The following is a 22,983-nucleotide window of genomic DNA, read 5'->3' as shown; positions in this document are numbered from 1 at the left end:
TTGTGTTTGGATGCAAACCCGTGGCGGTATGCTGAACACATGCCGATGACGACTGGGAAGATTGTCATCTCGGAAAAGCTGTGCTCAAGCCCCATTGAAGAGGTGGAATTCTGGCCCAGCTTGGAGTCATACCCAGACTGTTATGTCCGTCTCAAGAAGGAACCAGCCTCAAAGGAGGAAACGGAGCCAAAGGAGGTCATAGTCTTTGACCATGGTAAAGCACGGGCTTTACTGTCTAGACCTATGAAAGAGAGGGGCTTCACTAACTTGAAGGTACCAGCCTTGAGTAAGAAGCACCCCTCCTTTGTGGCTTCTCCAACCAGAGCCTTCCCCTTTATGGAGAAAGGGTACAAGACAGCCTTAAAGGCTATTGAGGCAGGGAAGCCATGCCCTTCATTGGACGAGTACAAGCCTTTATCCCTGACCTTGCCTATGGACCAGAGAGACTGGAGGGACGTCCATCTTACCTTCTCAGTCGGAAAGTTGGAAGCAGATATTGCCGGACGTCAGTTCGGCGAGGACCTTCCAAAGTTGTCTGAATTTCTCTTGCGCAGGGAGCAAGAAACAAAAGAAAGACTTGCTGCATCTATGTCTCTCCAGACTACTCAGGAGACGATGGCAAGCGACCCCAAGAACCAGGAGATGTTAATGGTAGTGGCCAAAACCCATTTGGCCACCGTGACAAATGTCGTTTCTACGTGTTACTAGCAGTAATCAGCATTACGGTGATGATATCTATCGCCGTTAACATCCTTATTTGGCGTAGGTTAAATTGGAGTTTAAACAGAACGTTTTGCCATGTCCAGACAAAATTCCTTATTTAATTCAATTTAAAGCCGTTTGAAACTGGCCCCTTCATTCGCTCAAAGGAGTAAAAATTGTCTTGGAAAAGTGTTGTGCACGAAAAGCAGTTAGTACACTAGTAATATGTAGTTGAAGAGATTATAGAACATTTGAATTTTAAAAACTTTTTAAAATAACATTAAAAAAAAAAATCATTTTTTAGGCACCTAATAAAATATATAAGCCCTAAATGTTAAAATAAAGAATCTATGGGATTCTAATTAAATATATAAGCCCCAGGAATTCCGTATGACATCTAAGTAACAACTACCACAAATATCCATATTCATGTTAAAGTTTATTTAGCTATCTCAGCACTTAATGATTTATTGTAAACACAACATTAATACCGAAAGGTACTTAGTTCCGTTCTCAGAGACAACTCTTTCTCACAGCTTGGTTGTGTTTATTCTTCATGAAAAATGTTACATTGCTAAGGTTTGGTATTCGCATCCTGTTTATGATATGACTATGGCATATCTCACAATTCTCCTACTTCCACAGTGACCTCTTAGGTCATGTATTTTAAACATGTGATATATATATATATATATATATATATATATATATATATATATATATATATATATATATATATATATATATATATATATATATATATATATATATATATATATATATATATATATATATATATATATATATATATATATATATATATATATATATAATATATATATATATATATATATACTACAGTGATATTCCCGTAGAATTTTACCTTAAGGTACCCAGAATTCTAACTCCTGGAGCGAATATCCCTAATTTACTCTTATAGGGATATCGCACAATATCAGAGGACATATTCTTGACACGCCACATAGCTATCTTCACCCCGAATAGCGTTAACGCTTCGAGAGGGAAAAGTGGCAAGAAAAGGAAGGGGAGCCGTTATTAAGGTACCTCTCCTCCCCGTTTTGAGTCTGTATATGACGTCATCAACAGCGCCCTGTTATTCCTTATCTCGTAGCCCTATAGCTCGGTGATTTCCTATGTGCTCTTTCGTATTTTTTGGATTATTCGCAATTATGATGCTTTCACCAGCCTCTTCTACCTCTGGAAATTTGAGTATTATCTTTACTTTGTATAAATGTAAGCTCTTCCCTGTTTTCAATTGAATCAAAGTGAAATTAATGTAAACAAGAGCTGTTGCCTAACCGGAGGCGTCAAGGACGCTGTTGCTCGCTATGCATGAGTCATTTAGTTAGCCAGAGCGACTTTCTCAGCTTTAATTCTTTAATAAATTTAGCTATTCGGCCTTCCTACTGGGAATTCTTTATATTATGCCGATAGTATTTATCAGTTTCGGCGATTTAGGTAACCGATCCTTGCTTACGCTACGCTTCATAGCCTAGGCGTTTTGCTTTTAGTACTTTCATGCATGATATATAGATTTTCCTAGTGTGTTAACTTCATAGAAGCCTTAGGCATTTATTTATACATGTAAGATATTTACTGAATAAATTACCTCTTCTAAGATAGTATACGAGAGAATTTAGTTGATTTAAGTAATCGATTCTCACCGCGCCTAGGCTAAGAGCTTAAGGGGCTTTAGTATACTTTTGCACACTTCCCAAATAGTTTTTTTTCTCCTCTGGAAGTCTAAGATCAATCCCTTTTCCCTCTGAGTTAGCCTAGGCTTAACCCTAGTCAGTTTTAACTTGAGTTGTATTCAGGTAAAACTATGCTAGGGTGTTTTTGTCCTTGTCCTGTAAGCAGAGTGACTGGTTTTTGGGCTTGGTCAGAACATCAGAGTATTTTGTCTGTGGTCTGTAAATCCTTGCAGAGTGAATAGAATTCCTTGGCTAGGTTAGGCTGCAGACATAGGAGGCTAGACCATCCAAGCCACACCTGGAGGTTTCTGTAAGAGATGATTCTTTCTCTTTGTGGTTTAGCAGACTAGTCCTGTGCTGTTTAACCCTGAGTCGGAGAATAGAATTCGTCCATTGCTTGGGGAAAAACAGCACCAAACCCCGTTCCTGTATTGTTTGGAGGTGGCAAGGTGCTGTAAACCTCCTTACTGTATTGGACTACCATAGGTTAGGATTAATTTCCTTAGCCACTGGGGATAGCCTTATACTGGAGCGGAGTTTGTTAGGTGAGGTAGGGCAGGCTTTAGGGCCAGCCCTTCCGCATCTTATAGGACCCTCACCCCTCCCATTCTGTCCTTTGGTGATGGCCTAGCCATCACAAACCCTTAGCCACCGTCCTACTATTCTGCTCGCTACTACGATTAGTGGCTGGCAGCCGGGGTGCAGTCAGCTGCCGGCATATTATCTACTGCCAGCCGGCAGAGACTGCAGGCCGGCACCCAGAAATCAGCGATCTGCCGCCCATTAATCCCAAAAGTAGTATACCTTGGAATTGTACCCATGTACTAGCCGGCCGGCACTACAGTATATGATTATACAGTAGCCAGTATATTGCAGTATAGTATATAATGCAAGTAGAAAACTACAGTATAGATTATACTGTAACACAAAATTTCTTCCAACATACAATGTGTTGTCATGTACAGCCTATTTTGAGACCGTACAGTATAAGGAAAGTGAGTTCTTTCTTTGAAATATTTAAAATCTCTAATATTAAAACTTCTGGAAACTTGTATTGAGTTACACTTATATATCCTTATAGGATAACAAAATTCCAAAGGTTTTTCTAGAATAAGAATTAACCATAGTTTTAATGTTATGGGAGGTCACAGCAATTGGCTGGACAGGAAATACATGTATGTGTCTTTTCTTTTTTTCTTTTCTTGCTTATCTATCTTAGGCTATATACAATAATAATAGATTATATACTTAATTTTGTGAAACTTTTCACTGTATACTCAATGGAATCTTTTCTCTTTACGGAGGACCAACCCTAGTGCGAGAGTATGTTTTGCAACGTCCGCAGTAAGAACTTCAGCGGAAATGAGCTGTGCAGGAAGCACGCACGCTGCGCAGTCTCCAAGGGTTGATCTCAAGTATTGGGACCCTCAGGTATGTAAGGTGTGTACTAACCTGATTACTGAGGCGTTTGACACCGCTAAGTCAGCGGAGTCAAAGAATGCAGCAAGGGAAAAGCTGCGTGAGTGGGTCCGGGGTTTTCAGAAGAATACCACGGGGCCTCACCTTCCAAGCGAAAAGATGTGGGCCTATCTTATCCCAAGGGCATCTTCGGATGCAGTAATTCCCCAGCCTCACTCAGAGATCCCCTGTGTACAGATTCCGGTAGACTCTGATATCTCGGACGCATTAAAGGACATCTAACTAGACGATAGGATGTCAGAAGTGTCAGAAGACACAGAAAAGGACCTTCTCGCAGAAGGTCAGATAAAGGAGCTGACCCAAGCTCCTGAGACCGAGGAGGAAGAGGTCGACGCGGTGTCGGTCTCGTTGGTTCCTGCCCCATAACCAGTTCCCTCGACATCTTCTGCTATCCCAGAGGAACTGGGAAGGACTCTTTCTTCCATCGGGGAAATGATCCATCAGATGCAGAAGAAGAATGATGAAAAAGAAGCTGCGGTGAAGCTGGAGATGCGTAGACTCGCAGCAGCACATGGGCCTCAGAAGAAGCTTAACGTAAAGGACCTTCCTTTGTGTTTGGATGCAAACCCGTGGCGGTATGCTGAACACATGCCGATGACGACTGGGAAGATTGTCATCTCGGAAAAGCTGTGCTCAAGCCCCATTGAAGAGGTGGAATTCAGGCCCAGCTTGGAGTCATACCCAGACTGTTATGTCCGTCTCAAGAAGGAACCAGCCTCAAAGGAGGAAACGGAGCCAAAGGAGGTCATAGTCTTTGACCATGGTAAAGCACGGGCTTTACTGTCTAGACCTATGAAAGAGAGGGGCTTCACTAACTTGAAGGTACCAGCCTTGAGTAAGAAGCACCCCTCCTTTGTGGCTTCTCCAACCAGAGCCTTCCCCTTTATGGAGAAAGGGTACAAGACAGCCTTAAAGGCTATTGAGGCAGGGAAGCCATGCCCTTCATTGGACGATTACAAGCCTTTATCCCTGACCTTGCCTATGGACCAGAGAGACTGGAGGGACGTCCATCTTACCTTCTCAGTCGGAAAGTTGGAAGCAGATATTGCCGGACGTCAGTTCGGCGAGGACCTTCCAAAGTTGTCTGAATTTCTCTTGCGCAGGGAGCAAGAGACAAAAGAAAGACTTGCTGCATCTATGTCTCTCCAGACTACTCAGGAGACGATGGCAAGCGACCCCAAGAACCAGGAGATGTTTATGGTAGTGGCCAAAACCCATTTGGCCACCGTGACAAACGTCGTTTCTACGTGTTACTAGCAGTAATCAGCATTACGGTGATGATATCTATCGCCGTTAACATCCTTATTTGGCGTAGGTTAAATTGGAGTTTAAACAGAACGTTTTGCCATGTCCAGACAAAATTCCTTATTTAATTCAATTTAAAGCCGTTTGAAACTGGCCCCTTCATTCGCTCAAAGGAGTAAAAATTGTCTTGGAAAAGTGTTGTGCACGAAAAGCAGTTAGTACACTAGTAATATGTAGTTGAAGAGATTATAGAACATTTGAATTTTAAAAACTTTTTAAAATAACATTAAAAAAAAAAATCATTTTTTAGGCACCTAATAAAATATATAAGCCCTAAATGTTAAAATAAAGAATCTATGGGCTTCTAATAAAATATATAAGCCCCAGGAATTCCGTATGACATCTAAGTAACAACTACCACAAATATCCATATTCATGTTAAAGTTTATTTAGCTATCTCAGCACTTAATGATTTATTGTAAACACAACATTAATACCGAAAGGTACTTAGTTCCGTTCTCAGAGACAACTCTTTCTCACAGCTTGGTTGTGTTTATTCTTCATGAAAAATGTTACATTGCTAAGGTTTGGTATTCGCATCCTGTTTATGATATGACTATGGCATATCTCACAATTCTCCTACTTCCACAGTGACCTCTTAGGTCATGTATTTTAAACATTTGATATATATATATATATATATATATATATATATATATATATATATATATATATATATATATATATATATATATATATATATATATATATATATATATATATATATATATATATATATATATATATATATATATATATATATATATATATATATGGGCTCAGGCCATGTCGTCCTAATGGAATTTCCTTTAAAGTAGCTTCCTAGGGTATATTTAACTACAGTGATATTCCCGGAGAATTTTACCTTAAGGTACCCAGAATTCTAACTCCTGGAGCGAATATCCCTAATTTACTCTTATAGGGATATCGCACAATATCAGAGGACATATTCTTGACACGCCACATAGCTATCTTCACCCCGAATAGCGTTAACGCTTCGAGAGGGAAAAGTGGCAAGAAAAGGAAGGGGAGCCGTTATTAAGGTACCTCTCCTCCCCGTTTTGAGTCTGTATATGACGTCATCAACGGCGCCCTGTTATTCCTTATCTCGTAGCCCTGTAGCTCGGTGATTTCCTATGTGCTCTTTCGTATTTTTTGGATTATTCGCAATTATGATGCTTTCACCAGCCTCTTCTACCTCTGGAAATTTGAGTATTCTCTTTACTTTGTATAAATGTAAGCTCTTCCCTGTTTTCAATTGAATCAAAGTGAAATTAATGTAAACAAGAGCTGTTGCCTAACCGGAGGCGTCAAGGACGCTGTTGCTTGCTATGCATGAGTCATTTAGTTAGCCAGAGCGACTTTCTCAGCTTTAATGCTTTAATAAATTTAGCTATTCGGCCTTCCTACTGGGAATTCTTTATATTATGCCGATAGTATTTATCAGTTTCGGCGATTTAGGTAACCGATCCTTGCTTACTCTACGCTTCATAGCCTAGGCGTTTTGCTTTTAGTACTTTCATGCATGATATATAGATTTTCCTAGTGTGTTAACTTCATAGAAGCCTTAGGCATTTATTTATACATGTAAGATATTTATTGAATAAATTACCTCTTCTAAGATAGTATACGAGAGAATTTAGTTGATTTAAGTAATCGATTCTCACCGCGCCTAGGCTAAGAGCTTAAGGGGCTTTAGTATACTTTTGCACACTTCCCAAATTGTTTTTTTTCTCCTCTGGAAGTCTAAGATCAATCCCTTTTCCCTCTGAGTTAGCCTAGGCTTAACCCTAGTCAGTTTTAACTTGAGTTGTATTCAGGTAAAACTATGCTAGGGTGTTTTTGTCCTTGTCCTGTAAGCAGAGTGACTGGTTTTTGAGCTTGATCAGAACATCAGAGTATTTTGTCTGTGGTCTGTAAATCCTTGCAGAGTGAATAGAATTCCTTGGCTAGGTTAGGCTGCAGACATAGGAGGCTAGACCATCCAAGCCACACCTGGAGGTTTCTGTAAGAGATGATTCTTTCACTTTGTGGTTTAGCAGACTAGTCCTGTGGTGTTTAACCCTGAGTCGGAGAATAGAATTCGTCCATTGCTTGGGGAAAAACAGCACCAAACCCCGTTCCTGTATTGTTTGGAGGTGGCAAGGTGCTGTAAACCTCCTTACTGTATTGGACTACCATAGGTTAGGATTAATTTCCTTAGCCACTGGGGATAGCCTTATACTGGAGCGGAGTTTGTTAGGTGAGGTAGGGCAGGCTTTAGGGCCAGCCCTTCCGCATCTTATAGGACCCTCACCCCTCCCACTCTGTCCTTTGGTGATGGCCTAGCCATCACAAACCCTTAGCCACCGTCCTACTATTCTGCTCGCTACTACGATTAGTGGCTGGCAGCCGGGGTGCAGTCAGCTGCCGGCATATTATCTACTGCCAGCCGGCAGAGACTGCAGGCCGGCACCCAGAAATCAGCGATCTGCCGCCCATTAATCCCATAAGTAGTATACCTTGGAATTGTACCCATGTACTAGCCGGCCGGCACTACAGTATATGATTATACAGTAGCCAGTATATTGCAGTATAGTATATAATGCAAGTAGAAAACTACAGTATAGATTATACTGTAACACAAAATTTCTTCCAACATACAATGTGTTGTCATGTACAGCCTATTTTGAGACCGTACAGTATAAGGAAAGTGAGTTCTTTCTTTGAAATATTTAAAATCTCTAATATTAAAACTTCTGGAAACTTGTATTGAGTTACTCTTATATATCCTTATAGGATAACAAAATTCCAAAGGTTTTTCTAGAATAAGAATTAACCATAGTTTTAATGTTATGGGAGGTCACAGCAATTGGCTGGACAGGAAATACATGTATGTGTCTTTCCTTTTTTTCTTTTCTTGCTTATCTATCTTAAGCTATATACAATAATAATAGATTATATACTTAATTTTGTGAAACTTTTCACTGTATACTCAATGGAATCTTTTCTCTTTACAGAGGACCAACCCTAGTGCGAGAGTATGTTTTGCAACGTCCGCAGTAAGAACTTCAGCGGAAATGAGCTGTGCAGGAAGCACGCACGCTGCGCAGTCTCCAAGGGTTGATCTCAAGTATTGGGACCCTCAGGTATGTAAGGTGTGTACTAACCTGATTACTGAGGCGTTTGACACCGCTAAGTCAGCGGAGTCAAAGAATGCAGCAAGGGAAAAGCTGCGTGAGTGGGTCCGGGGTTTTCAGAAGAATACCACGAGGCCTCACCTTCCAAGCGAAAAGATGTGGGCCTATCTTATCCCAAGGGCATCTTCGGATGCAGTAATTCCCCAGCCTCACTCAGAGATCCCCTGTGTACAGATTCCGGTAGACTCTGATATCTCGGACGCATTAAAGGACATCTAACTAGACGATAGGATGTCAGAAGTGTCAGAAGACACAGAAAAGGACCTTCTCGCAGAAGGTCAGATAAAGGAGCTGACCCAAGCTCCTGAGACCGAGGAGGAAGATGTCGACGTGGTGTCGGTCTCGTTGGTTCCTGCCCCATAACCAGTTCCCTCGACATCTTCTGCTATCCCAGAGGAACTGGGAAGGACTCTTTCTTCCATCGGGGAAATGATCCATCAGATGCAGAAGAAGAATGATGAAAAAGAAGCTGCGGTGAAGCTGGAGATGCATAGACTCGCAGCAGCACATGGGCCTCAGAAGAAGCTTAACGTAAAGGACCTTCCTTTGTGTTTGGATGCAAACCCGTGGCGGTATGCTGAACACATGCCGATGACGACTGGGAAGATTGTCATCTCGGAGAAGCTGTGCTCAAGCCCCATTGAAGAGGTGGAATTCTGGCCCAGCTTGGAGTCATACCCAGACTGTTATGTCCGTCTCAAGAAGGAACCAGCCTCAAAGGAGGAAACGGAGCCAAAGGAGGTCATAGTCTTTGACCATGGTAAAGCACGGGCTTTACTGTCTAGACCTATGAAAGAGAGGGGCTTCACTAACTTGAAGGTACCAGCCTTGAGTCAGAAGCACCCCTCCTTTGTGGCTTCTCCAACCAGAGCCTTCCCCTTTATGGAGAAAGGGTACAAGACAGCCTTAAAGGCTATTGAGGCAGGGAAGCCATGCCCTTCATTGGACGAGTACAAGCCTTTATCCCTGACCTTGCCTATGGACCAGAGAGACTGGAGGGACGTCCATATTACCTTCTCAGTCGGAAAGTTGGAAGCAGATATTGCCGGACGTCAGTTCGGCGAGGACCTTCCAAAGTTGTCTGAATTTCTCTTGCGCAGGGAGCAAGAGACAAAAGAAAGACTTGCTGCATCTATGTCTCTCCAGACTACTCAGGAGACGATGGCAAGCGACCCCAAGAACCAGGAGATGTTTATGGTAGTGGCCAAAACCCATTTGGCCACCGTGACAAACGTTTTTTCTACGTGTTACTAGCAGTAATCAGCATTACGGTGATGATATCTATCGCCGTTAACATCCTTATTTGGCGTAGGTCAAATTGGAGTTTAAACAGAACGTTTTGCCATGTCCAGACAAAATTCCTTATTTAATTCAATTTAAAGCCGTTTGAAACTGGCCCCTTCATTCGCTCAAAGGAGTAAAAATTGTCTTGGAAAAGTGTTGTGCACGAAAAGCAGTTAGTACACTAGTAATATGTAGTTGATGAGATTATAGAACATTTGAATTTTAAAAACTTTTTAAAATAACATTAAAAAAAAAAAATCATTTTTTAGGCACCTAATAAAATATATAAGCCCTAAATGTTAAAATAAAGAATCTATGGGCTTCTAATAAAATATATAAGCCCCAGGAATTCCGTATGACATCTAAGTAACAACTACCACAAATATCCATATTCATGTTAAAGTTTATTTAGCTATCTCAGCACATAATGATTCAATGTAAACACAACATTAATACCGAAAGGTACTTAGTTCCGTTCTCAGAGACAACTCTTTCTCACAGCTTGGTTGTGTTTATTCTTCATGAAAAATGTTACATTGCTAAGGTTTGGTATTCGCATCCTGTTTATGATATGACTATGGCATATCTCACAATTCTCCTACTTCCACAGTGACCTCTTAGGTCATGTATTTTAAACATGTGATATATATATGTATATATATATATATATATATATATATATATATATATATATATATATATATATATATATATATATATATATATATATATATATATATATATATATATATATATATATATACTGTATATATTCAGCCAAGGCCACAGGAAAAATAAAAGAATGTATACCGAGCGCTTTCGTGTTATTTCAACACATTTTCGAGGTACAATGCTAAAAACACAGAGAATATCTAACAAAGTAAACTGAAAAGAATGAAAACAAGTATTTAAAGTCAGGTTAAAACTAGTACAGCAGATACAGAACAGTTCAACAGGTGATTAAAAAGAAACAATCTTACAAATCTCGTTAACAACAAATGGGTCCAGTTTGTACATACCCTGGCTTACATTCATTAAGTCACTGTGATATTTGATAAAAGCAGATTCAATTATATTCCTACGGGTTATATTATTACAATATAAAACAACTTTTGCCCCCTTCCAATAAATCATGTGATTAAAATTATTAATGTGTAAAAACAAAGCATTCGAAATTTGTCCCGTTCTCACACTATATTTGTGTTGTTTAATTCTGGTGTCCAGTCCCTTCCCAGATTGTCCTAGATAAAAACAATTGCAGTTCATGCAAGGAACCCTGTAAATGCAGCCCTGAGAAACTTTGGGAGAATTCCTTATTAGTATGCTCTTCAGTGTATTTGAAAATTTAAAAACAACATTAATATTAAAATTCTTGCAAAAACTCGGAACCCTCCGTAAGAGGTCATTATATGGTAAAACGAGCACATTATCATTATTAAAAGCCATTCTCGGAGTTACAGAATAAAACGTTCTTTGTGCTTTTTGTAAAGCACATTCAATAAAATATCTAGGGTATTTCAATTTCTCCGATATATTGAAGATATTTTCAAACTCTTCCTGAAGAAATTCCGGGCTGCAGATACGTAAGGCTCTTAAAAACATAGAAGAAAAAGTAGCCTTCTTAACTTGATTACTATGGTTGGAATAATAGTGAATATAGGAATTTACGTTTGTAGGTTTTCTATACACTGAGTATTTGAAGCCATTTAGAGTACGGTGAACATTTACATCCAAAAATGAAAGACAACCATCACGTTCTTCTTCACAAGTGAAATTAATGGAAGGTACCAAATTATTCAGTTCAGAGAGAAATGCATTTACATTTTCGGTTAGAGGCCATATGCAAAAAATATCATCAACATACCTATACCACAGAACACCATAAGGCAAAATATTAGGTAAAAATCTTGTTTCAAAAAACTCCATATATAAATTACTTAAAACAGGCGAAAGAGGATTTCCCATTGCCATACCAAACTTTTGTGTATAGAATTTGTCATCAAAAGTAAAAACAGAATCACAAATGCAGAGTTTAACCAGTTCTAAAATATTATGAACTGCAATTGTTTTTATCTAGGACAATCTGGGAAGGGACTGGACACCAGAATTAAACAACACAAATATAGTGTGAGAACGGGACAAATTTCGAATGCTTTGTTTTTACACATTAATAATTTTAATCACATGATTTATTGGAAGGGGGCAAAAGTTGTTTTATATTGTAATAATATAACCCGTAGGAATATAATTGAATCTGCTTTTATCAAATATCACAGTGACTTAATGAATGTAAGCCAGGGTATGTACAAACTGGACCCATTTGTTGTTAACGAGATTTGTAAGATTGTTTCTTTTTAATCACCTGTTGAACTGTTCTGTATCTGCTGTACTAGTTTTAACCTGACTTTAAATACTTGTTTTCATTCTTTTCAGTTTACTTTGTTAGATATTCTCTGTGTTTTTAGCATTGTACCTCGAAAATGTGTTGAAATAACACGAAAGCGCTCGGTATACCTTCTTTTATTTTTCCTGTGGCCTTGGCTGAATATATTGTCACGCGCTATTTAGTGACTTATAAGCATATATATATATATATATATATATATATATATATATATATATATATATATATATATATATATATATATATATATATATATATATATGGGCTCAGGCCATGTCGTCCTAATGGAATTTCCTTTAAAGTAGCTTCCTAGGGTATATTTAACTACAGTGATATTCCCAGAGAATTTTACCTTAAGGTACCCAGAATTCTAACTCCTGGAGCGAATATCCCTAATTTACTCTTATAGGGATATCGCACAATATCAGAGGACATATTCTTGACACGCCACATAGCTATCTTCACCCCGAATAGCGTTAACGCTTCGAGAGGGAAAAGTGGCAAGAAAAGGAAGGGGAGCCGTTATTAAGGTACCTCTCCTCCCCGTTTTGAGTCTGTATATGACGTCATCAACGGCGCCCTGTTATTCCTTATCTCGTAGCCCTGTAGCTCGGTGATTTCCTATGTGCTCTTTCGTATTTTTTGGATTATTCGCAATTATGATGCTTTCACCAGCCTCTTCTACCTCTGGAAATTTGAGTATTATCTTTACTTTGTATAAATGTAAGCTCTTCCCTGTTTTCAATTGAATCAAAGTGAAATTAATGTAAACAAGAGCTGTTGCCTAACCGGAGGCGTCAAGGACGCTGTTGCTCGCTATGCATGAGTCATTTAGTTAGCCAGAGCGACTTTCTCAGCTTTAATGCTTTAATAAATTTAGCTATTCGGCCTTCCTACTGGGAATTCTTTATATTATGCCGATAGTATTTATCAGTTTCGGCGATTTAGGTAACCGATCCTTGCTTACGCTACGCTTCATAGCCTAGGCGTTTTGCTTTTAGTACTTTCATGCATGATATATAGATTTTCCTAGTGTGTTGATTTCATAGAAGCCTTAGGCATTTATTTATACATGTAAGATATTTACTGAATAAATTACCTCTTCTAAGATAGTATACGAGAGAATTTAGTTGATTTAAGTAATCGATTCTCACCGCGCCTAGGCTAAGAGCTTAAGGGGCTTTAGTATACTTTTGCACACTTCCCAAATTGTTTTTTTCTCCTCTGGAAGTCTAAGATCAATCCCTTTTCCCTCTGAGTTAGCCTAGGCTTAACCCTAGTCAGTTTTAACTTGAGTTGTATTCAGGTAAAACTATGCTAGGGTGTTTTTGTCCTTGTCCTGTAAGCAGAGTGACTGGTTTTTGGGCTTGGTCAGAACATCAGAGTATTTTGTCTGTGGTCTGTAAATCCTTGCAGAGTAAATAGAATTCCTTGGCTAGGTTAGGCTGCAGACATAGGAGGCTAGACCATCCAAGCCACACCTGGAGGTTTCTGTAAGAGATGATTCTTTCTCTTTGTAGTTTAGAGGACTAGTCCTGTGCTGTTTAACCCTGAGTCGGAGAATAGAATTCGTCCATTGCTTGGGGAAAAACAGCACCAAACCCCGTTCCTGAATTGTTTGGAGGTGGCAAGGTGCTGTAAACCTCCTTACTGTATTGGACTACCATAGGTTAGGATTAATTTCCTTAGCCACTGGGGATAGCCTTATACTGGAGCGGAGTTTGTTAGGTGAGGTAGGGCAGGCTTTAGGGCCAGCCCTTCCGCATCTTATAGGACCCTCACCCCTCCCACTCTGTCCTTTGGTGATGGCCTAGCCATCACAAACCCTTAGCCACCGTCCTACTATTCTGCTCGCTACTACGATTAGTGGCTGGCAGCCGGGGTGCAGTCAGCTGCCGGCATATTATCTACTGCCAGCCGGCAGAGACTGCAGGCCGGCACCCAGAAATCAGCGATCTGCCACCCATTAATCCCAAAAGTAGTATACCTTGGAATTGTACCCATGTACTAGCCGGCCGGCACTACAGTATATGATTATACAGTAGCCAGTATATTGCAGTATAGTATATAATGCAAGTAGAAAACTACAGTATAGATTATACTGTAACACAAAATTTCTTCCAACATACAATGTGTTGTCATGTACAGCCTATTTTGAGACCGTACAGTATAAGGAAAGTGAGTTCTTTCTTTGAAATATTTAAAATCTCTAATATTAAAACTTCTGGAAACTTGTGTTGAGTTACACTTATATATCCTTATAGGATAACAAAATTCCAAAGGTTTTTCTAGAATAAGAATTAACCATAGTTTTAATGTTATGGGAGGTCACAGCAATTGGCTGGACAGGAAATACATGTATGTGTCTTTCCTTTTTTTCTTTTCTTGCTTATCTATCTTAGGCTATATACAATAATAATAGATTATATACTTAATTTTGTGAAACTTTTCACTGTATACTCAATGGAATCTTTTCTCTTTACGTAGGACCAACCCTAGTGCGAGAGTATGTTTTGCAACGTCCGCAGTAAGAACTTCAGCGGAAATGAGCTGTGCAGGAAGCACGCACGCTGCGCAGTCTCCAAGGGTTGATCTCAAGTATTGGGACCCTCAGGTATGTAAGGTGTGTACTAACCTGATTACTGAGGCGTTTGACACCGCTAAGTCAGCGGAGTCAAAGAATGCAGCAAGGGAAAAGCTGCGTGAGTGGGTCCGGGGTTTTCAGAAGAATACCACGGGGCCTCACCTTCCAAGCGAAAAGATGTGGGCCTATCTTATCCCAAGGGCATCTTCGGATGCAGTAATTCCCCAGCCTCACTCAGAGATCCCCTGTGTACAGATTCCGGTAGACTCTGATATCTCGGACGCATTAAAGGACATCTAACTAGACGATAGGATGTCAGAAGTGTCAGAAGACACAGAAAAGGACCTTCTCGCAGAAGGTCAGATAAAGGAGCTGACCCAAGCTCCTGAGACCGAGGAGGAAGAGGTCGACGCGGTGTCGGTCTCGTTAGTTCCTGCCCCATAACCAGTTCCCTCGACATCTTCTGCTATCCCAGAGGAACTGGGAAGGACTCTTTCTTCCATCGGGGAAATGATCCATCAGATGCAGAAAAAGAATGATGAAAAAGAAGCTGCGGTGAAGCTGGAGATGCGTAGACTTGCAGCAGCACATGGGCCTCAGAAGAAGCTTAACTTAAAGGACCTTCCTTTGTGTTTGGATGCAAACCCGTGGCGGTATGCTGAACACATGCCGATGACGACTGGGAAGATTGTCATCTCGGAGAAGCTGTGCTCAAGCCCCATTGAAGAGGTGGAATTCTGGCCCAGCTTGGAGTCATACCCAGACTGTTATGTCCGTCTCAAGAAGGAACCAGCCTCAAAGGAGGAAACGGAGCCAAAGGAGGTCATAGTCTTTGACCATGGTAAAGCACGGGCTTTACTGTCTAGACCTATGAAAGAGAGGGGCTTCACTAACTTGAAGGTACCAGCCTTGAGTAAGAAGCACCCCTCCTTTGTGGCTTCTCCAACCAGAGCCTTCCCCTTTATGGAGAAAGGGTACAAGACAGCCTTAAAGGCTATTGAGGTAGGGAAGCCATGCCCTTCATTGGACGAGTACAAGCCTTTATCCCTGACCTTGCCTATGGACCAGAGAGACTGGAGGGACGTCCATCTTACCTTCTCAGTCGGAAAGTTGGAAGCAGATATTGCCGGACGTCAGTTCGGCGAGGACCTTCCAAAGTTGTCTGAATTTCTCTTGCGCAGGGAGCAAGAGACAAAAGAAAGACTTGCTGCATCTATGTCTCTCCAGACTACTCAGGAGACGATGGCAAGCGACCCCAAGAACCAGGAGATGTTTATGGTAGTGGCCAAAACCCATTTGGCCACCGTGACAAACGTCGTTTCTACGTGTTACTAGCAGTAATCAGCCTTACGGTGATGATATCTATCGCCGTTAACATCCTTATTTGGCGTAGGTTAAATTGGAGTTTAAACAGAACGTTTTGCCATGTCCAGACAAAATTCCTTATTTAATTCAATTTAAAGCCGTGTGAAACTGGCCCCTTCATTCGCTCAAAGGAGTAAAAATTGTCTTGGAAAAGTGTTGTGCACGAAAAGCAGTTAGTACACTAGTAATATGTAGTTGAAGAGATTATAGAACATTTGAATTTCAAAAACTTTTTAAAATAACATTTTTAAAAAAAATCATTTTTTAGGCACCTAATAAAATATATAAGCCCTAAATGTTAAAATAAAGAATCTATGGGCTTCTAATAAAATATATAAGCCCCAGGAATTCCGTATGACATCTAAGTAACAACTACCACAAATATCCATATTCATGTTAAAGTTTATTTAGCTATCTCAGCACTTAATGATTTATTGTAAACACAACATTAATACCGAAAGGTACTTAGTTCCGTTCTCAGAGACAACTCTTTCTCACAGCTTGGTTGTGTTTATTCTTCATGAAAAATGTTACATTGCTAAGGTTTGGTATTCGCATCCTGTTTATGATATGACTATGGCATATCTCACAATTCTCCTACTTCCACAGTGACCTCTTAGGTCATGTATTTTAAACATGTGATATATATATATATATATATATATATATATATATATATATATATATATATATATATATATATATATATATATATATATATATATATATATATATATATATATATATATATATATATATATATATATATATATATATATATATATATATATATATATATATATATATATGGGCTCAGGCCATGTCGTCCTAATGGAATTTCCTTTAAAGTAGCTTCCTAGGGTATATTTAACTACAGTGATATTCCCAGAGAATTTTACCTTAAGGTACCCAGAATTCTAACTCCTGGAGCGAATATCCCTAATTTACTCTTATAGGGATATCGCACAATATCAGAGGACATATTCTTGACACGCCACATAGCTATCTTCACCCCGAATAGCGTTAACGCTTCGAGAGGGAAAAGTGGCAAGAAAAGGAAGGGGAGCCGTTATTAAGGTACCTCTCCTCCCCGTTTTGAGTCTGTATATGACGTCATCAACGGCGCCCTGTTATTCCTTATCTCGTAGCCCTGTAGCTCGGTGATTTCCTATGTGCTCTTTCGTATTTTTTGGATTATTCGTAATTATGATGCTTTCACCAGCCTCTTCTACCTCTGGAAATTTGAGTATTATCTTTACTTTGTATAAATGTAAGCTCTTCCCTGTTTTCAATTGAATCAAAGTGAAATTAATGTAAACAAGAGCTGTTGCCTAACCGGAGGCGTCAAGGACGCTTTTGCTCGCTATGCATGAGTCATTTAGTTAGCCAGAGCGACTTTCTCAGCTTTAATGCTTTAATAAATTTAGCTATTCGGCCTTCCTACTGGGAATTCTTTATATTATGCCGATAGTATTTATCAGTTTCGGCGATTTAGGTAACCGATCCTTGCTTACGCTACGCTTCATAGCCTAGGCGTTTTGCTTTTAGTACTTTCATGCATGATATATAGATTTTCCTAGTGTGTTAATTTCATAGAAGCCTTAGGCATTTATTTATACATGTAAGATATTTACTGAATAAATTACCTCTTCTAAGATAGTATACGAGAGAATTTAGTTGATTTAAGTAATCGATTCTCACCGCGCCTAGGCTGAGAGCTTAAGGGGCTTTAGTATACTTTTGCACACTTCCCAAATTGTTTTTTTCTCCTCTGGAAGTCTAAGATCAATCCCTTTTCCCTCTGAGTTAGCCTAGGCTTAACCCTAGTCAGTTTTAACTTGAGTTGTATTCAGGTAAAACTATGCTAGGGTGTTTTTGTCCTTGTCCTGTAAGCAGAGTGACTGGTTTTTGGGCTTGGTCAGAACTTCATAGTATTTTGTCTGTGGTCTGTAAATCCTTGCAGAGTGAATAGAATTCCTTGGCTAGGTTAGGCTGCAGACATAGGAGGCTAGACCATCCAAGCCACACCTGGAGGTTTCTGTAAGAGATGATTCTTTCTCTTTGTGGTTTAGCAGACTAGTCCTGTGCTGTTTAACCCTGAGTCGGAGAATAGAATTCGTCCATTGCTTGGGGAAAAACAGCACCAAACCCCGTTCCTGTATTGTTTGGAGGTGGCAAGGTGCTGTAAACCTCCTTACTGTATTGGACTACCATAGGTTAGGATTAATTTCCTTAGCCACTGGGGATAGCCTTATACTGGAGCGGAGTTTGTTAGGTGAGGTAGGGCAGGCTTTAGGGCCAGCCCTTCCGCATCTTATAGGACCCTCACCCCTCCCACTCTGTCCTTTGGTGATGGCCTAGCCATCACAAACCCTTAGCCACCGTCCTACTATTCTGCTCACTACTACGATTAGTGGCTGGCAGCCGGGGTGCAGTCAGCTGCCGGCATATTATCTACTGCCAGCCGGCAGAGACTGCAGGCCGGCACCCAGAAATCAGCGATCTGCCGCCCATTAATCCCAAAAGTAGTATACCTTGGAATTGTACCCATGTACTAGCCGGCCGGCACTACAGTATATGATTATACAGTAGCCAGTATATTGCAGTATAGTATATAATGCAAGTAGAAAACTACAGTATAGATTATACTGTAACACAAAATTTCCTCCAACATACAATGTGTTGTCATGTACAGCCTATTTTGAGACCGTACAGTATAAGGAAAGTGAGTTCTTTCTTTGAAATATTTAAAATCTCTAATATTAAAACTTCTGGAAACTTGTGTTGAGTTACACTTATATATCCTTATAGGATAAAAAAATTCCAAAGGTTTTTCTAGAATAAGAATTAACCATAGTTTTAATGTTATGGGAGGTCACAGCAATTGGCTGGACAGGAAATACATGTATGTGTCTTTCCTTTTTTTCTTTTCTTGCTTATCTATCTTAAGCTATATACAATAATAATAGATTATATACTTAATTTTGTGAAACTTTTCACTGTATACTGAATGGAATCTTTTCTCTTTACGGAGGACCAACCCTAGTGCGAGAGTATGTTTTGCAACGTCCGCAGTAAGAACTTCAGCGGAAATGAGCTGTGCAGGAAGCACGCACGCTGCGCAGTCTCCAAGGGTTGATCTCAAGTATTGGGACCCTCAGGTATGTAAGGTGTGTACTAACCTGATTACTGAGGCGTTTGACACCGCTAAGTCAGCGGAGTCAAAGAATGCAGCAAGGGAAAAGCTGCGTGAGTGGGTCCGGGGTTTTCAGAAGAATACCACGGGGCCTCACCTTCCAAGCGAAAAGATGTGGGCCTATCTTATCCCAAGGGCATCTTCGGATGCAGTAATTCCCCAGCCTCACTCAGAGATCCCCTGTGTACAGATTCCGGTAGACTGTGATATCTCGGACGCATTAAAGGATATCCAACTAGACGATAGGATGTGAGAAGTGTCAGAAGACACAGAAAAGGACCTTCTCGCAGAAGGTCAGATAAAGGAGCTGACCCAAGCTCCTGAGACCGAGGAGGAAGAGGTCGATGCGGTGTCGGTCTCGTTGGTTCCTGCCCCATAACCAGTTCCCTCGACATCTTCTGCTATCCCAGAGGAACTGGGAAGGACTCTTTCTTCCATCGGGGAAATGATCCATCAGATGCAGAAGAAGAATGATGAAAAAGAAGCTGCGGTGAAGCTGGAGATGCGTAGACTCGCAGCAGCACATGGGCCTCAGAAGAAGCTTAACGTAAAGGACCTTCCTTTGTGTTTGGATGCAAACCCGTGGCGGTATGCTGAACACATGCCGATGACGACTGGGAAGATTGTCATCTCGGAGAAGCTGTGCTCAAGCCCCATTGAAGAAGTGGAATTCTGGCCCAGCTTGGAGTCATACCCAGACTGTTATGTCCGTCTCAAGAAGGAACCAGCCTCAAAGGAGGAAACGGAGCCAAAGGAGGTCATAGTCTTTGACCATGGTAAAGCACGGGCTTTACTGTCTAGACCTATGAAAGAGAGGGGCTTCACTAACTTGAATGTACCAGCCTTGAGTAAGAAGCACCCCTCCTTTGTGGCTTCTCCAACCAGAGCCTTCCCCTTTATGGAGAAAGGGTACAAGACAGCCTTAAAGGCTATTGAGGCAGGGAAGCCATGCCCTTCATTGGACGAGTACAAGCCTTTATCCCTGACCTTGCCTATGGACCAGAGAGACTAGAGGGACGTCCATCTTACCTTCTCAGTCGGAAAGTTGGAAGCAGATATTGCCGGACGTCAGTTCGGCGAGGACCTTCCAAAGTTGTCTGAATTTCTCTTGCGCAGGGAGCAAGAGACAAAAGAAAGACTTGCTGCATCTATGTCTCTCCAGACTACTCAGGAGACGATGGCAAGCGACCCCAAGAACCAGGAGATGTTCATGGTAGTGGCCAAAACCCATTTGGCCACCGTGACAAACGTCGTTTCTACGTGTTACTAGCAGTAATCAGCATTACGGTGATGATATCTATCGCCGTTAACATCCTTATTTGGCGTAGGTTAAATTGGAGTTTAAACAGAACGTTTTGCCATGTCCAGACAAAATTCCTTATTTAATTCAATTTAAAGCCGTTTGAAACTGGCCCCTTCATTCGCTCAAAGGAGTAAAAATTGTCTTGGAAAAGTGTTGTGCACGAAAAGCAGTTAGTACACTAGTAATATGTAGTTGAAGAGATTATAGAACATTTGAATTTTAAAAACTTTTCAAAATAACATTTAAAAAAAAAATCATTTTTTAGGCACCTAATAAAATATATAAGCCCTAAATGTTAAAATAAAGAATCTATGGGCTTCTAATAAAATATATAAGCCCCAGGAATTCCGTATGACATCTAAGTAACAACTACCACAAATATCCATATTCATGTTAAAGTTTATTTAGCTATCTCAGCACTTAATGATTTATTGTAAACACAACATTAATACCGAAAGGTACTTAGTTCCGTTCTCAGAGACAACTCTTTCTCACAGCTTGGTTGTGTTTATTCTTCATGAAAAATGTTACATTGCTAAGGTTTGGTATTCGCATCCTGTTTATGATATGACTATGGCATATCTCACAATTCCCCTACTTCCACAGTGACCTCTTAGGTCATGTATTTTAAACATGTGATATATATATATATATATATATATATATATATATATATATATATATATATATATATATATATATATATATATATATATATATATATATATATATATATATATATATATATGGGCTCCGGCCATGTCGTCCTAGTGGAATTTCCTTTAAAGTAGCTTCCTAGGGTATATTTAACTACAGTGATATTCCCAGAGAATTTTACCTTAAGGTACCCAGAATTCTAACTCCTGGAGCGAATATCCCTAATTTACTCTTATAGGGATATCGCACAATATCAGAGGACATATTCTTGACACGCCACATAGCTATCTTCACCCCGAATAGCGTTAACGCTTCGAGAGGGAAAAGTGGCAAGAAAAGGAAGGGGAGCCGTTATTAAGGTACCTCTCCTCCCCGTTTTGAGTCTGTATATGACGTCATCAACGGCGCCCTGTTATTCCTTATCTCGTAGCCCTGTAGCTCGGTGATTTCCTATGTGCTCTTTCGTATTTTTTAGATTATTCGCAATTATGATGCTTTCACCAGCCTCTTCTACCTCTGGAAATTTGAGTATTATCTTTACTTTGTATAAATGTAAGCTCTTCCCTGTTTTCAATTGAATCAAAGTGAAATTAATGTAAACAAGAGCTGTTGCCTAACCGGAGGCATCAAGGACGCTTTTGCTCGCTATGCATGAGTCATTTAGTTAGCCAGAGCGACTTTCTCAGCTTTAATGCTTTAATAAATTTAGCTATTCAGCCTTCCTACTGGGAATTCTTTATATTATGCCGATAGTATTTATCAGTTTCGGCGATTTAGGTAACCGATCCTTGCTTACGCTATGCTTCATAGCCTAGGCGTTTTGCTTTTAGTACTTTCATGCATGATATATAGATTTTCCTAGTGTGTTAATTTCATAGAAGCCTTAGGCATTTATTTATACATGTAAGATATTTACTGAATAAATTACCTCTTCTAAGATAGTATACGAGAGAATTTAGTTGATTTAAGTAATCGATTCTCACCGCTCCTAGGCTAAGAGCTTAAGGGGCTTTAGTATACTTTTGCACACTTCCCAAATTGTTTTTTTCTCCTCTGGAAGTCTAAGATCAATCCCTTTTCCCTCTGAGTTAGCCTAGGCTTAACCCTAGTCAGTTTTAACTTGAGTTGTATTCAGGTAAAACTATGCTAGGGTGTTTTTGTCCTTGTCCTGTAAGCAGAGTGACTGGATTTTGGGCTTGGTCAGAACATCAGAGTATTTTGTCTGTGGTCTGTAAATCCTTGCAGAGTGAATAGAATTACTTGGCTAGGTTAGGCTGCAGACATAGGAGGCTAGACCATCCAAGCCACACCTGGAGGTTTCTGTAAGAGATGATTCTTTCTCTTTGTGGTTTAGCAGACTAGTCCTGTGCTGTTTAACCCTGAGTTGGAGAATAGAATTCGTCTATTGCTTGGGGAAAAACAGCACCAAACCCCGTTCCTGTATTGTTTGGAGGTGGCAAGGTGCTGTAAACCTCCTTACTGTATTGGACTACCATAGGTTAGGATTAATTTCCTTAGCCACTGGGGATAGCCTTATACTGGAGCGGAGTTTGTTAGGTGAGGTAGGGCAGGCTTTAGGGCCAGCCCTTCCGCATCTTATAGGACCCTCACCCCTCCCACTCTGTCCTTTGGTGATGGCCTAGCCATCACAAACCCTTAGCCACCGTCCTACTATTCTGCTCACTACTACGATTAGTGGCTGGCAGCCGGGGTGCAGTCAGCTGCCGGCATATTATCTACTGCCAGCCGGCAGAGACTGCAGGCCGGCACCCAGAAATCAGCGATCTGCCGCCCATTAATCCCAAAAGTA

The sequence above is a fragment of the Palaemon carinicauda genome, chromosome 1, assembly GCF_036898095.1.
Source record: "Palaemon carinicauda isolate YSFRI2023 chromosome 1, ASM3689809v2, whole genome shotgun sequence".
In the NCBI taxonomy this organism is placed as follows: domain Eukaryota; kingdom Metazoa; phylum Arthropoda; class Malacostraca; order Decapoda; family Palaemonidae; genus Palaemon; species Palaemon carinicauda.
This window is presented reverse-complemented; position numbering follows the sequence as displayed.